This window comes from Erithacus rubecula (genome assembly GCF_903797595.1).
Source record: "Erithacus rubecula genome assembly, chromosome: 4".
NCBI classification, from domain to species: domain Eukaryota; kingdom Metazoa; phylum Chordata; class Aves; order Passeriformes; family Muscicapidae; genus Erithacus; species Erithacus rubecula.
This window is the reverse complement of record NC_136686.1, coordinates 20852986-20868546: the sequence shown is the minus strand read 5'-3', so window position 1 is coordinate 20868546 and position 15561 is coordinate 20852986. Positions and strand designations below refer to the sequence as shown.

The following is a 15561-nucleotide window of genomic DNA, read 5'->3' as shown; positions in this document are numbered from 1 at the left end:
GGACTGGAAGCAATCTGCAGGTAAATCTCAGCTATATTCAGGTCACAAACTCAACTCTCTTGTTATTTCCGTGCCTGAAATTTATTTAATAGAAAGAAATAAAATGTGAGAGAGACGGGAATAAATTATCCTATTTAAACATCATTGAATTATGTGCCATGAAGTTACTGCACTGAAGTTTTCATCAGCATGAGCAGAGGATGAGTAAGCAAGGGCGGAGCAGATTGCCAACAACAGCCTTTAGCTATATCATTATATATGCTTTTAAAAGGGCTTGTAAATTTGTACACTTGAGAATTTCATGGACCCACACCTGGTGTTAATCTGGTCTTAATCATGTCATTGATACTAGCAAATTCTTGCAATGATCCTTAATAACTAGGGAAACTGATTTTACTTGACGAGGATTGAAAGCTGTTAACTACTTTGCTGTTCAACGTTTTAGCCATCAGTTATTCAGTGTTGTAGCCACTATGGTTGCCTACCTTCCTAAAGCAGATTACAAACAAGAAATAAAAACTGAGGACATAAAACCAATTAAATACCCCAGAAGGAAATGGCCACAGAATATGATAGTGCTTTCCAGGTAGTCAGCCAGGTGACCCCAAATCGGTTTCTTTACATCCAAAAGGTAACTTAAGGAGCTTTGGTTTTTACCCTTAATGCAAGCTATTTCCAATACTCTATGCAGGAAAAATATACAGTATTTGGTGCAGATCCACAGATTCTCTTACAACAGAAATATTTGTAAATTGTCCCCAAAGGAAAACATAAATCAAAGGTATTGGAGTTTAATTTCCTATCAAGGAATACAAAATGAATAGCAAGGGAATGGGCTAGAATGTAGCAAGAATTTTTAATTGATTCCTCTATGGATGAGATCACAGAAAATTATCTTACAGCCAACCTATTGTAAATAAGAGAAATTTCTGCTTTGTTTATAATGCAATAGACCTTTAAAAAACAAATTACAAAGTTTTTTAGACAAAACTGTCTCAGTCTAAAAGTCGGTTTTTAAAAACTAACTCCATTAAAATGAGCAGCTACAGATAACAGAATAATCACAAGGACTCAAGCATAATTTGAAAGGCACTACAGAAAATGTGGATTTATATTATTAGTACACTGTCATCCAAACTAATAGTATGTCTACATTAGGCTCAAATGCTCACTTGCATCTTTTTTAGTGCCACTGTCACATGCAAGATTCCCACAACACTTTTCCATTTACCAGCCAAACCTAGCTGAGTGATGCAAACTGTCATTTTGTCTTTATCTATTTATAAATAACATGGGGTAAAAAACTACTTAGATATATGAGCATGTACACTTCTTGTACTACACTTATAGTAACTTGTTATAGATGTCCTTTATTTCAATTCCTTTTAGCTAGTTATTAAAAACCAACTAAAATGTCTTTTGACTTCAGAATGTGCTGAGCACTTTCTAGGAATGAGAAATCTACCACCTTTGTGAGCAAACTGTATTAGTGTTTACCACCCTTATTGTAAAAAATAAATGTCTTCCTTCAGTCCAATCTAAATCTACTCTCTTTTACTGAAAAGCTGCAATAAGGTGTCCATGGAGCCTTCTCTCCTCCAGGCTGGCAGGCCCAGCTCTCTCTCTGTTTTCATACATGAGGTGCTCCATCCCCCTGACCACCTCATGGCCCTCCTGTAGATCCCCTCCAACAGGTCTATGTCCTTATGCTGGGGACTCCAGAGGGGGATCCATGTGGGGTCTGGCCATGGCAAAGTAGAGGGGGAGAATCCCCTCCCTCACCCTGCTGGCCACGCTGCTTTTGTTGCAGTCCAGAATACCTTCTAGTTTTCTAACTAGGCTTTCTAGTTACGTCCAGCTTTTCTTCTACCAGTATCCCTGATTCCTTCTCAGCAGGGCTGCTCTCAATTCCTCCATCCTCAGCTTGTCCTATCACTGGGGGCTGCCCAACCAGCACCCTGTACTTGGCCTTGTTGAACTCATGAGGTGCCCATGGGCTCATTTCCCCAGCTTGTCCAGTCCCTCTGGACAGCATCCCATCCCTCAGTTGTGTCACTGCACACTCAGCTTGGTGTCCTCTGCAGTGCTGCTGAGGGTGCACTCAATCCCCCTGCCATTGATGAAGATATTGACCTGTGCTGGCAGGGCAGATCCCTGAGGGACACTCCTTGTCACTGACCTGCATTTGGATATTGAGCTGCTGACCACCAGCCTCTGCATGTGACCATCCAACCAATTCCTCATCCACCCAACAGTCCATCCATCAAATCTGTCTCTCTTCAATTTAGGGGGTAGCACATTTTGGGTGACTGTATCTAAGTCTTTACAGAAATCCATATAAATGCCATCTGTAGCCTTTCCTTATCCACAGAAGCAGTCACTCCATCACAGAAGGCCCCTCAGTTGTCAGGCAGGACTTGCCCTCAGTAAAGCTGTGCTGCCTGTCTTGAATCACTGCCCTCTCCTCCATGTGCCTTAGCACAGATTCTAGGAGTGTTAGTGTTGGATAGAGGGAGGGAGAAAAAAAGCTAAACAGACATTGGTTTTATTTAGAAGTAATTCATGATCTGGGCACTGTATTCTGCTAACAATAAAAATCTCAGCAGGGTGGTTTTAAAATGGTATCGGACCACTTGGGACTGTTTATTTTACCCAGCTGTCCAGACTGAAGCCTACTTATCAATGCAGAGCTTCTTTGCCTCTTTGCTGAAATTATCTCCAATGCTCTGCCAAAATAATGACAATGTTGTGACAGTCTCTGAAGGTTTGCTTTGATTACCTCTGCATCATGGTGACACAGAACCACTGGACTGCTTTGATACTCAAGAGAAAGGACAACAGGTTACATAAACAGTATTTTCTAGCCACAGAAGATAAACAAATTCCTCCCATATCCTCTAAAGCAACAGCCTAGTTCATTTAATACTGCTCCAGACTAAATCACTGCTAGGCTATTTCCCTAAAACTTGTGTGTTTTCTTCTCTCTTAATAACCGGCCTGCATCTCAAAACAAACCCTTCAAAAATGCCCTGTGCATCAGTGCAGATGTGACAGGCTTCACTTTCTTTCACTTTTACTGAGTTGATTCCTACATGCAGTTACCCTCTTTTTATATTCTTCAGCATGATATTTTTCATTTTCCTCACTTATATCTTAAAGAAATCATGCCCCAAAACACATGAGCTCTACAGGAATTACAGCTGAAACATGCAGCTAAAGCTTCCCAATTAAATAATAGTAATTTTACTGAAGTCTCATGCTGCCTAATGGTTTATAGTGTAACTCAGTGCCTCATGCATGCTGAAATGCCTTCAAATGACTGCATCAATTCCCCTGTGTATATTCCAAGATATATTGACTCTTGCTTTAACTGTTTTGGTGGCTTGGATGACTAATCAGCTCTGTTGTGAGTCAAGACTTTCTGTAAGGATATCTGGAATTGCTACTTCCAGAAGAGTTGGAATACTGCATGAATTCACAATGGTTTTAAATAGATCATAACAACCCTTATCATCTTCAGCTCTTCTGAAAATTCATCAGCTGTTCCATCAACAATTTTTAACTGCTGGTTTGTCAACGCTATTTTAACTTTTGCCAATTTAATGTACTTCCCCCTGCTTTATTGATTTTTAAAGCTTAATAACAACACATTAGGACATAGTCCAAAGATGAAAGTTTTATAGTCCAGCTGGAGTTCTACCATAAAATCCATTCATCTACAGTAAACAGAATTGTTCATAATGAACAATTAAACAATTTTGGTTTTGACCAACTCTTCCAAGTTGCCATGTTACCTAGGATTGGTTTGCCAATTAGCTCGACATTTTACAAAACAAAGAAAGACATGGACATCTATTTAAAAACAAGATGGAAGTGGGCAAATTGGCCAGAAATAGTTAGATATTACACATATTTGAGGAAAAGTAACATCACTGTGTAAGAGGTAATTGACATCACTGTGAAAAAAAGACAAATATAAACAAAACAGTACCCTTAATACCATAATGACTCCTGAAAAAGGTAATTGCACCATAATTTCATATTTGTAACTGTAAACTTAATTAATGCTTCATTAACAGATTGTAGCATCTTCCTTATGGATGATATTTCTTCCCAAACCTAAAACAGTGATTCTGCTAGTCTTCAGCAAAATATTTTGTTTCAAGCAGCATCTATCATCTTGATAATGAAAATGTCAATAACACAGAGAGAAGCAGCACATTTTCCACAAGGAAGGTACATATGTAATAAATCTAATATGAAAAATATCCCTTGTTGTTTTTATTACATGTAAACATATTTGATATATTTTTTCTTCAAATCAAATTATTTAGTACAGTGCAGGACATCCCACTTAAAAGGACTACAGCATTACATTTTATTTCTCTATGAGCATGGTTCCAAATAACAACAAAATTTCATATTCTGCTTGACACTGACAGAAGACTGGTTAAAATCTGCAGAAACAACAACTGTTACTAATTCTGTCAGCTCTCAGTCAAGCACTCTCTCTTACAATTGTTAATAGTGCTTAGACTTTTTGTAACTTTATGCAAATGTTTTTCTGGTTCAGTATGAATATTAATTTTCTTTATTTGCAGTGTTTCCATCTAAAATGTATTATCAGTGGGTTACCCTCCAAGCACCAACTGGGACCACCTCTGTTTCAAATTAGAGCTTAGCTCTCCCTGCTGCAGTACAAGTAAACCAAACAGTCATGACTGTATCATGGTGTAACAGAATATAATTATTATTGTTTAAATTAAGTTTGGAGATGGAAAGTCACCAGAGGTCGAAAGTCATCAGTGGACGTAATGGCGTGACCTTATTTTTCTTGCTCACATTTCCTTTCTGTCTCTTGGAATGAGTCTAGAAGGACACTGCTGCCTCCTTTCAAACACATCTCCTGACGTACATGTCTGGATGTGGAACACATTTGCTCTGTGGAGCCATGAGCCTGACTTCAGCTCTGTAGAGTCCACTTAAACGCTGTGAGCCAGTCATTGCAGTAAGGGACATTCACCAGCCCATTCCTGAGAGACCTGACCATCTCCACCCACAAAAATTAACAGTCAAAGCTCAGTGGATCTCAAGATCCACTGGCTCCATTTCAGACAAATCCCTGGAAAAAGCTTTTTTGCATACAGGTTCCTGGCACAGCTACACAGAAGGGAGCTTAGTGCTTGCACCATCCAGCCCTGTCACCAGAGGACACCTGATATGCATGCAGACTACCAAGTGAACCAGTGCTCCAAGAAGCTAGTGAGGAACAAGAAGCTCTGTCAGAAGGAAAACCAACTTTTTAAATGCTTCTGTCGTTTCTATGATGCCTCAAGGTGGTCCAAATCTAGAGGACTGAAAGCAGGAACAAGGACTGGTGAGCCTTGGGAACACTAAGAGATGAACTCAAAGCTGAATCCTGGTCTGCTAACGACCAGTTGAGAAGAGAGGACATCTCACACTCCCATTATCCTATGTGTCTTTTTCGGGTTATCAAAAGAACATTTGTCACTCAATTAAATAGATGCAATTCTAAATATAGATAGGGAAGTGGAAGAAAACAACTAAGAGGTGCTATTAGAATGCAGTCATTTTCAAGAAGAGAAAAGAAACATTACAGTACAAGCAAAACATACAGCAATTACCAATACATATTGCATATTTTACAAAATGTTTCTGCATGGAAATTTTACCATGGTATTTCTTGTAACCATTGTCAGGCAAACAGTGAGAATGTGGGTGAGGGTCTGATTTGACACTGACAAAACCCCAAGTCTTTTCATGGCAAGTGTAGTATAATGTCCTTGCAATGTATATTATACTGACTGACATAAGCAGAACATAATAAAAAAAAAAAAACCACAGTAGTGTTTTTTTCCCCCATCTTGCTTATTTCTCTGACATGATGCATGAAGTTTATCTTGAAGAGGCCCAGTTTCCAGAAGCCAGCATCCATCTGTGGTAACAATTTTCCATGCATGCATTTATCTTTGCAGTAATAACTGATCTACATATAAACAAACCAGTTCCTTACATACAAATTCTGACAGCTCTCAGGCAGATTATTTCATTAGCACGTGCAGGCAGTACCACAGGAGGCTAGTACAAAAAATGCACATGCATCATTGCAAGTCAGATTCCCTGCTAAAAAAACCCAGCTACATCTCCCAGCCATACACCTCTGATCCATCTCAGTGTGGAGCATAACTGCAAAATTTAGCACAAATTAGATAACACTTCTCCAAGAAAATGAGAATCTCTGCATTATTACATCCCTGTGTACCAATCAAACATAATGAATTTTTGATCCTCTGCAGTATAAAGCACAGTACTGCCAGCCATCTAAAGCAAACATTCCCAGACTCTGAAACATAGCTGTAAATATTCTTGCCCAGGGTGCTGATCTTGGTGGCAATTCCTGGCATTGACTCATGCCTACTTCTCCTAAGTCCACACCAGTAAAATCTGGCTAAAACAATAGCTCTATGAAGGTTTCTGATAGTTCCTAAGAATTACTGCAGCTAGCTGTCCAGTGATGTAAAACTGACATTTTACAATTCTCTTAAACTGAAATTCAAACTAATTTTAGCCATTCTCCAATAGTATTTTTAGTTGAATCAATATCATTCAGCCATTTTGAAAGCTATTATGACAGACATAAACTAATACATACATGAACACATTCTTTAATACAGGAGAATAAAGGTTATGCTGCAACTCTTTTTTTATACACATTCAATGTTTAAGTGTTTGTTAGAGGAGCCCAAGAGGGCCATGGGTTCCTTCAATACACTGTAAGTGCTTTTCTCCCTGCAAGGTAACAGCCTCACATCTCCTGCACTTCAATCCATTCTGTGACTGATGGTGACCCCTCCTCACAATGCACGGCAATATTCACTCGTAAAAAGCCCTTAACTGCTCTGAATTTGGACCCCTGAAGACATATTACCATAGGAGTTTTTGATTTTAACTGCGGTAGTCTAGGCTAGATAGCATGTGAACTCAGGGAAGTAAGTCTATTAAAAGGTTCCTCAATTCTCAGATCTGATTTTTGTACATATTTAAAGCCCACAGTAGGGGAAAAAGGAGAGAATTATTTTTTCTCCTTGCAGCACTTCAGAGTCAATACATTTACCAAGATACAATCTGGATTCCATTCTGATTTGCAGAATGGTTAGCTAATTGGCAAGCACATACAATTTAAGAACTAGATTTCATAGATTAAACTCATTACTTGAAGCTTTTTATGTTAGGCTCTGAGTCCCCGCATAACCTCTTCCCCTGCCGATTCTCTGCCCTGCTCCCTTTTCATATTCCATTCCCCTGCTTGCCTGCTGTAACCCAATGTTTTCTCTGGAAAGGTTGCCTCACCTGCCCCCAGTGCTTCCTCCTGTCCAGGCTCCCTGTGTGGCAGCCCCGGCTCCCCATAGCCCAGGCGTGCCCCGCAGGCTGCGGCAGTCCCCTCTGAGCCCCCTGCACCCCGGCTCCAATCGCTGGTGTCACGGAACTGTCACATTTCCCGGAATGGAGCCAGGGAGCAGGCGGCGGAGCTGGTTGTTGATCTGTGATACCCTCCAGCTGACTGCCTTTTTAGCATGCACGATCTTCAGGCCACAGACTACGCCTTTCTTTTGTGTCTGGAAAGCCTGTAGCAGTTGCTGGGCACTAGGAACAAACCAACCTTTGTATTGGGGGCTACAAAACTCTTCTTACCTAAGAGGACTGCAATTCCCGTCCACCTTCACTAAAGAGAAAGATCAAATGAGGTGTGGGGATGTTTAAGGGTGAGTGGACTACTCCGAAGCAAGGCTTGTTTTCTATGTTGACTGTTTTGCACTGAAAATAAAGCTCATCAAAGGCTTGAAGTTGCCTTTACTTTGAAAGAAATACGTCATCTTCAAATATGCAAAGCAGGTTTACTGTTGATAACAAGAGTTATTGACCTTGTATTTCAGCTGTTCTCGGTCTGCACTTTGGCTTTTTCTGTAATAAGATCATCTTACCACCAGATGATTATTGATCACTTATGACAGAAACAAAAAGCCTTGAGCAGACTAACCTATTCATTGTGCTCAGTGCAAAGTGATGTAAAAAATGACAAACACTCCCCTCTTCCTGCCCACCCCAACCTGCCCCCTCCCCCCTAAAAAATATATATATAGTCACGGTCAAAAACACCATTTCATGATGAAATCCGGACAATCAGGGAAAATGGCAAGCAATGGTAAGTTTTACCAGAGACCTGCATGGTGAACAGCTACCACCTGGCCAGAGCAATGGCACTGCCAGCCAATTGTGATCGCAATTGGAGTCGTCGCCACCTAACCCTGTCTGCTGGGCCTTCCCCGTGCCCACCCGGGAAGGGGGGACAATGTACGGCTGGCTGAGAAGGCTGCGGAGCAGGGCTGGGTGGCTCTGGACCCACGGGGCCACCAGCACCCTTGCCAACCCAACGCCGAGGCAGCGGCAAGATGTGTCCCCCATCCCCGAGTGCTCCGGACCGGCCCAGGCAGGTGGGCAATGAGCAGGTCACGGAGAGAGAACCTTCTAGACTAACCTGCTGACAGGTTTCCACGATGTGCTTTCTCCCCCCTCGGGGGACCCGGACCGTGACACCCGGCTCGGGGGATGCTTTGGGCTGCTCTGCCCCTCTCCTCTCCGAGGGCGGTCCCGTGCCCGCGGAGCCGGGGGTACAGAGGGTGCGGGGGCACGGCCGGGGCTGGGGGCCAGCGGAGATGCGCAGGTACCGGTGGCAGCGTCCTCGCCCGCCGCAGATTTTAAGGTTAAGTGCGTGCGATTCCTCACCCTCACAAAAGGGAGGGGGAAGGAAAGATGATCAAGGAAACAAACCAGGCAGGGGAGCGATGAAGAGGAGGGGGGGGGGGGGGGGGGGGGGGAGAAGAAAAGGAGGGAGAAACAAAGGGAAGAATAAAAACCTCTCCGGGAAGAAACAAACAAAGAGGGTAAAAAGAGCTCGGCGGTCTCCTCGGGGGGCAGCCCCCGGCGGGCTCCCCGACACCGCGGCACCCCGCCCCGACGTGCGGCCCCCCCGGCAGCCCCCCGGGATGCTGCCCCGGCTCCGGGATGCTGCCCACGGCCGCGCACGGGGAGCCCCGCGGGCAGCACCCCGCGCCTGGCCGCTGTCGCCCCGGGAAGTTCGGCGGCGCGGAAACACCCCCGCGGGGTCGGGGCACCTTACCTGTCGGCTGGCACTCCTCGGCGAGCGGTGGGATGAAGCCTTGGGAAAAAACGGGGAGGGGGAAAAATAATAATAAAGCCACCCCAGTTTCCGAAATTGCACCGCTCGATCAGGTTACTATGGAAATCGTCGCGAGGAGGCAAAAAAAAAAGCCATAAGCCATCCTCATCCTCTCCGCCTCCGCGAGGGACCGCGGCGCCGGAGCCGCTGCCTCCCCGGGCGCAGGGCTGCGCTGCTCTCCGCCGGCCCGGCCGCTCTCTCTCCCCCGGCTGCTTTCCCCCGCCGCTCTCCCGGCTGTTCTCCCCGGCCGCTCTCTCTCCGCCGCGCACCGGCCCCGGCCCCAGCCCCGCCGCCAGCGGTGCTGCCCCCCGCCGCACAGCTGGAATTTAAAGGGGCCGTGCTCTCCGGGCGCCGCTGCCCCCGCCGCGCACAGGGCCGGCTGGGTGTGCCTTGTAGCCAAAAGTTTCCCGCGGGTGCGCTGAGATACGGGCATCCGCAGGGACGCGGGGGATGAGGGAGCGGCGCGTTTGCTGTGCGTAGCCCTGGGCGTTATGAATTATTATAGGCGTAACAGCAGGATCCAAAGGCCTCAACAGAGCTCGGCTGCAATGAGCGCTGTACGCAGACACGGAGAAGAGGCAGCCCCGGCGTCTGAGAGCTTGTAATGTGAGCAGTGAGGACAGACAGAAGCGAAAAAAATGTATAAAACGCATGAAGAAAGGCTGAAAACTTCCTAACTACCCCAGACCGGAAATCACAATTTGTAAATTGCAACTAAAATAGTCAAAAAATACAATAAGCAGTTCTGACACAGGTCGTCCTGTCCCTTATTCATAAGCTGAAGCATCTGTCAAGCTTGCCTGTTCTGAGAAGTGAGCTTGGCCTGCAGGACACCCTGGCAAGCCCAGAGGCTGGATCCATTTGAAGTCCAACTGAGGAGAGCTGTGCCAACAGCTGCCACTCACAGGCACACACAGACTTTGGCCTGATTGGGTGGACAGAGCTTAGCAGCCCTTGCCACCACTTCACTCTGTCCTATCTGTCCCCACCATCACCCCTCACACGCTGCTCTGCTCTGTCCCACTCCTGTGTAACACATTTCTCACCACAAGCCCTCTCTCTTCTCCATGAGGTTCTGCAGCTGATTCAGGATCTAGCACCCAAAGTAGGGTTTTCACCCTGCAGAATATATTCCACAAATTTCTGCTGATGGGGAATGAGGCTTCTAAGTTATTCCAGCTCTGAAAAATGTCTGCACAGGGAAACCCCACCTTTGCTCTATTGTTGCAGTCCTACACTATATGTGCTTCAGCTCACAAGAAAGGGGGAAAGTGTGAAAAAAAGTCTACATATGATTGCCTTAAACACCTATGAATAAAAGGAATCCCTTCTGGAGTAAAAATATGAATATATTCTATCCAGACGAAGAACACTTTGCAAGTCATAGGTTTAGGGAAGATGGCTTGCAGTAAGTGGTACCCATGATACCTGTGGGTCTTCCAAAATCTTCCTCTTCCAGTCTATCAACCAGTCAAACCTTGCAGCTCTTTATTTTGCACAAATATTCATCAGGGCTGGTCAGCACAGCTGCAGCTGAAACTGCCTCGTGAGGCGAGGGTATTGGCTACTGGAGGCATGTTTGGATGCAGGAGTGAAAAATAAACAAAAGAAACAAAAAAATCTCTCCTACTGAGCTGTGTGGTATTTCCCCATTCTGAAAAATGCCTGACATTTCAGCTAGCTATTTCTATTTAAGAGAGCAAGAGGCATAAAATATAAAGCAGCTTGCAGCCTAGTGAGAGCTTAGTAGTGTTAAGAAATAAGAAAGATTATTTAAAAGGGCAAAAGGCAGGAATTGACAGCCACATTGTCCAGGAATCCAGCCTTCCAAATATCATCATGACTTGAAATATTCCTACCAAAATACCACCATCAGTTGAAATATTCCTGGAAATAAATAAAGATAGATGTTGGCCATAATTTGCACAGTAAAACATAATGGGACATCTGAGGCTGCCTTTTCTTAAAGCTGTGAGACAAGAGAGTGGCTGAGTATCTTAAAATTAGAATTACAAATACATGAGTGAAGATCCCAGGTGACCGACATCTTCAGAAATAACAATCCCTGGAGTGCATAACCTGGAGGTTATTTCTTTCAATGCATGAAAGGCACAGAGCAGTGAGTTATCTCAGTAGTCTCTGTGCTGCAAGACTTCTCCCTGAAAGGTTAATTGGGTTAGAGGTGTAATTTTTGCCCAGCAGAGATGTGCCAGCAGAGGCCTCTAATGTAGATGCAGTTCATATTGACAGAGCTATGGCTTTGTTTGCACGACATTTTTCACCATGGTGTGGAGTAATTTCGTTTCACCAGCACAAAGATCAGGCCTGGTGGTTCAGTCACCTCTGGTCAGCCACTCTGTCAGTGCAAGCTGCAGACCCTGGTACCAAAACAGACAGCACATGCACAAGGCTCCACCTCTTTTTTGCCAATGGCTACTCTGGAACTGCTGGTCTTTGTCGTAAAAGATTTTGTGAATGGGTAGAAAATTTTTCTGTTTCCTAGGCTCAACCATTTAATCTTATGCCTCAAGCAGTTTTAGGAGCCTGTGTCTGACAGTGAAACATAACCAGCCCTCTAGTTCTGTAGGAAGTGGTATTCCAGGGAAGAGAAATATATTGAAAGTTTACTTATTAGCAAGAATTTCCTGCAATGGCTTTTGTAGTTTTGCTCAGAAAATATCTAAATAATTGTCTATTTTTGCCATTGTTTTGAAACATTTGACTAACAAAGAATGGTGCAGAATAAAACAATGATTCTCAGACAGCTTTAGAATAAACTGCATAGTTATACCTTTAATACATGAAACTTCAACGCATTAGTTACATTGTAAGTTTCTTCTGCATGAGCTACAAACAAGTGCGGTGGTATCATTGACATGAGATTAAACATATTTAATTAAATGTATTAAATTTATTTCAGGATATAGAGTAATTTGAAATTGCCATATCTTGGCTTGTGTATTTAAATACAATCAATTATCTTAGCTAACATAGTAACATATGTAAGTGAATGACAAAACAATGACAAACTTACAAAGGCAAACTAATGTATTATCTCTGTGGACTTTCAGTCCTTTTAAAATTACATTACCATATGACATGTGACCTCATTACAAAGACTAAAGGAGTCTCCTATCAACCATAAAGATTTAAACGTCGCTAGTCAAATGCATTACCACCTTTTGTCTGCTAAATCCCCATCTCAGACAAAAACCTGTTTATATGACTCTGGCGTCAAGTGACAGCAGAAGAGTGTGCTTCTTCATCACCAAAGGATGCCATACTAAAGCAAAAGTTTCTAGCTACAGCAATATTAAAAAAAATTGAAAGCAACAAATACTGAAGTTTGTCTCGAAATCTTAATCATTCTGAATATTCTCCATATTTTCTGCTATAAAATAAAACTCAAAACCTTTTAACTTGGCATGAAAAGCATGGTAATCTTGAATCACACATCATATATTGGCATGTCTGAATGCAAAATTCCAACTGAACTTTAATATCTGAGAAAGCTTTTAGATGAAAATAACGTGGTAAAGCTCAAGCATTTCACATCTTGCAGCTGAACCTGTAGGGGAGCTCTGTGGCTTCCTTCTGCAAAGCAGGGCAGGACAAGTAACTGGCATTTGCAGAGCTCCTTCCAGATCTACAAATGCCAATTTGTACCTCTGCACTTTAACTTTACATTGCCCAAGACACCTGCTGTGGCTGAGACACCCTTTCCCTGGGTGTCAACCTTCCTTTAGGCACTGTGACACAACTGCCTCCTTCCACTCTCAGCTGAAAGGTTCCCTCAGATTCTCCAGTTTGTCACTCTGCTGAGCCTAGTGTGAGTCCATGTTCCTGATGCCCTGGTCCATCCCTGCCTCAGCAGGAGAAGGAAAGCAGTGGTGGAAGGTAGGAAATAGAAAAGAAAAAAGGAAAAGGAAAAGGAAAAGGAAAAGGAAAAGGAAAAGGAAAAGGAAAAGGAAAAGGAAAAGGAAAAGGAAAAGGAAAAGGAAAAGGAAAAGGAAAAGGAAAAGGAAAAGGAAAAGGAAAAGGAAAAGGAAAAGGAAAAGGAAAAGGAAAAGGAAAAGGAAAAGGAAAAGGAAAAGGAAAAGGAAAAGAAAAAGGAGTGGAAAGGAAGTAGAAAGGCTCTATCAAGAACAGACATTTCCAGTCCCCGTGAGGAGGTTGCTTGGATAAGACATTTCAGCTCATGCATTTGTTGTTAGGATTCGCTTTTTTGTTTAAGTGCAGCCACCTGGTAAGAACCTTCCAGGTTTTGACAGTCTCTTTCTTTCTTCATTTTTGGCTCTTCTACGTGATTTTCTGCTTTTTTTCTTTTTCTTTTTTTTTTCCCCATAAATGGTGCTTATTATCAAGTTTTCTGAAACACTGTTGATATTACAATTGTCACTGATTAAGGGCTCTACTTTCCAACTGAAAGTATGTTCCATTTTCAAGTGTGATATTGGAGTCACCATCCACTGGCATGTCCATGTTTTCTACAAGGACACACATGAACCCCAGACTAAAGCACTACTGCTTTCAGGTGGCAGGCATGTCTCATAGGACACAATGTGACCTGAAAAATTACTTTCATTCTTTTGTTGTAACACCAGATATGGGCAAATTCACAAAAATGTGTATTGTGGAAGGGAAATAGGAGGGAGAAATTGTGGTTTGCCTTAGGAAAAAAACATTTTGCAGTAACTTCCAGATTTCTGTTAGCATATTGATCTAGACTTTGTATTCTGGAGAGCTCCTGGCTATATCGTGATGTCTTATCACCTTCTCCTCTCCAAGATGTCTGCAAGACCCATAACTTTTTCTTTAAGGTTCAATGAATAATCCCCAGAAGGTTCTAATCCTCACTGAAAGCAAACCATGTGTACTGATCTCCTGTTTACATGTACACAAACATATGCACACACATCTATGGGAAACAAAATTTACCAACTCAAGCATTCCACAATTATTTAAATTGTCTGTCAAGCATAATTTGGCCACTTAAGCCTAGTCATACTCTTAAATGAGCTCACATAAGACTTGGTACCTATTGAAGGATGTTCACTTGATGAGCATCTTCTCAATTATATCTTTTATACTAATTGCTCACAATATAGTCTTGTAATGTCTTTATCATGCCCTGTAGGCAAAACTTTTGCATATCTATGTCCCTTAGTAGTGTAGGCAGTAAAACTTCATCATTAATTAGCACATGGAGAGTTACTGAGAACAAAGGAGAGGAAACTTCCCTCCAACATTGAAAGCACTTTGGAGCAGAGGCACAACAAAAGCCTGACCTTGCCCTTGGATCTCTGCATAGCTGGGGATCATCATGCCCTGTTCCCTGCTGGGCAAGGCAAGGCTGCCTGCAAAGGTGTGGGAGCACAGGAGTGCACAGTGGTGTGCTCAGAAAACAGAACTGCTGAAATGCCCCTGCAGCATCTGGGTAGATGTGGATTTCCAAGATCTAACAGTTTGAGCAAGTTTTGAAATGGGTTTTCTCAGTGAAGATGGAGTCTCTGGCAACTTTCCTTTGGGCTGTTTATGGAGAAGGCACTGCAAAGAGCAGCTGGGGATTCCAAAATGGCTCAAAGTGGAGGTGTTTCTATAGAATGGTGAAGGACATATCTATGACTAATTCACTAGTAATTTTCAAATTTCTGCTCTAAAACTGGAGTTACTCAAAGAAGAGAGGACAGCTTCAATTTTTGTAAAGGAACATGATTTTTTTCCAAGTCTCATTTTCACATGTAGCTGAATTTTTCAACAATTTTGGTTTTTATCACTCTATGGCTGCAAAACAATCTGTTAGAAGTATCTAAAAACAGATATTAGCAGGGAAAAGTGATTTAAACATCTATTTCATCGTGCATTAGCAATTGCAATATGACTGAAGAAGGGAAAAACTCTGCAGTCCCCTGAAACAAATTCACGACTTCTTTAACAGCATGCTCAAAGTTTTCTACTTCAAGCTTTTTCAGAAAATTCACTTTCTGAATTTCTGCTGTTTCTATTAGCCCAAGACCCTGTATGGTTTACACCAGCTGCATTCAACAGAAGGGATACCGAACTGGGGATACAAATTACCTGCTGAATGGCCCCCTCTGATTCCATGCTGTTACTTTTGACCTTGGAGGACACAGAAAATGCTCTCCAGTTGACGTGCTTCCAAATGCCAAAAAGTAACCCAACTCCCAAACTTCTAAACATAAAACACAAGGAAATCTAAATTATTTAAAATAACTCTGCAAAACAGTTTTATCAAGTATAGCAATAAAAAATGATATAAAAGATGTGCCTCCTGATACATA

General features: G+C 42.8%; 1 protein-coding gene across 1 annotated transcript in view; it reads right to left on the bottom strand.

Annotated features, from left to right (window-relative positions):
* NAV3 (neuron navigator 3) overlaps positions 1–9341 on the bottom strand; it is a 502425-nt gene extending 493084 nt beyond the window's left edge. The window contains exon 1 of the mRNA XM_079304164.1: positions 9200–9341. The gene's annotated coding sequence lies outside the window, so the exon portion shown is untranslated. The remainder of the gene's footprint in view (positions 1–9199) is intronic.
* Between the last annotated feature and the right edge of the window lie 6220 nt (positions 9342–15561).